General features: G+C 44.6%; 1 long non-coding RNA gene and 1 pseudogene across 1 annotated transcript in view; both read left to right on the plus strand.

Moving 5' to 3' along the window:
* The window catches only part of LOC117941566, a 26,968-nt pseudogene that overhangs the window by 11,647 nt on the left and 13,923 nt on the right, over window positions 1–1,398 (plus strand).
* Window positions 1–1,398, plus strand: part of LOC117941569 — a 12,820-nt gene that overhangs the window by 241 nt on the left and 11,181 nt on the right. The gene's annotated exons all lie outside the window — the stretch shown is intronic.

Below are 1,398 nucleotides of genomic sequence, written 5' to 3' on the forward strand. Positions count from 1 at the left end.
CCCCCCCCCCCCCCCCCCCCTTTTCATCACATAACACCAGTCCTTCAGCAGCTCCATTGGCTTCCAGTTCAATTCAGAATACAATTTAAAATCCTTCTCCATACTTTGAAAGCCATCCATAACCTTGCTCCTCCATATCTATCAGAACTCCTTCACATCGCCGTCCCCTCACGCTCCCTCAGATCTTCCTCCTCTATCCACCTCACTGTCCCCCCAGCTCGACTTGTCACCATGGGGAACAGAGCCTTCAGCCGCTCTGCTCCCCAGCTCTGGAATTCACTCCCACCTGACCTCCGCAGTATCGACTCTCTCCCCCCGTTCAAAACTAGACTAAAAACCCATCTGTTCCAGCTTGCTTATCTGTAAATACACTGTTCCTGTTTTTGTTTTGTTTTTGTTTGTTTGTTTTGTTTTTTGTTTTTGTTTTGTTATAACTACTTAAACTTTTCTGTTCCCTGTATCTATCTTTTATTGTCTGTAAAGCGACCTTGAGTGTTCAGAAAGACGCTGTTAAATAAAATGTATTATTATAATTATTATTATTAAAGCAAATAAAAGCCTTTTGTTGGAGGTGTTTTTGCAACTTTAGTGTGAAGTTTATAAAGTTTTTATTATCATGAATTTCAGTCTTACCTTGGAAGCTTAGGGCTCCTGCACACTGCCTGCATGGAGTGAACGTGTCAGCTGAGGTTAGAATGCCCACCGTATTGGTCAATACTGTTAACATGGGAGAAATAAAAAGTGACATGCCACATGGCAAACGCTATGTTGACTGTTGAGGAGGACTAAATTAGGACTGTGTTTTAAGCTTTTCATGGCTTTCCATGAAACATGGCCTGACCGGAGGGAGTGGTTAATGACCTTTGTTATGATGGGACTTATGGCATGGAGGTTGGATTTTACCAGGGCTGTGGGGAAAGGGTCTCTCATTTCTCAAGGTCCTTGCATAGGACTTCTGTTCTCGGTAGGCTACCTATTAACAGTGAGTCCTGAGGTGTCGCTCAAGGACACGTCCAGCTGTTTTCAGTTGCCGGAGTTCGTAGGGGTCCCCTACTGGAGCTGCTGGATGAAGATGGATGGATGGAAGCAACCCTGTTCATTAGCTCATTGTATTCTTGCAAGACAGACTTATCTGTAGAAGGTGCTGTATCTTAGTGGTTAAAGCGCCTGTCTTGTAAACAGGAGATCCTGGGTCCAAATCCTAGTAGTGCCTGGTTCTCACTTAATGAAGTGTATGCATATGATTTGTGATTCTTAACAAATGCAACAAAGTTACCCATTTGCCTGATTTTCCAGAGATGTGATGTGATGTGATGTGATGGTAACCCACGGACACCCTGGTGGACACCGGTGGTCAGGGAAGCCGTCCGACTGAAGAAGGAGTCCTTCCGGGATATG

Source organism: Etheostoma cragini, unplaced genomic scaffold (assembly GCF_013103735.1).
Source record: "Etheostoma cragini isolate CJK2018 unplaced genomic scaffold, CSU_Ecrag_1.0 ScbMSFa_98, whole genome shotgun sequence".
Taxonomy (NCBI): Eukaryota; Metazoa; Chordata; class Actinopteri; order Perciformes; family Percidae; genus Etheostoma; species Etheostoma cragini.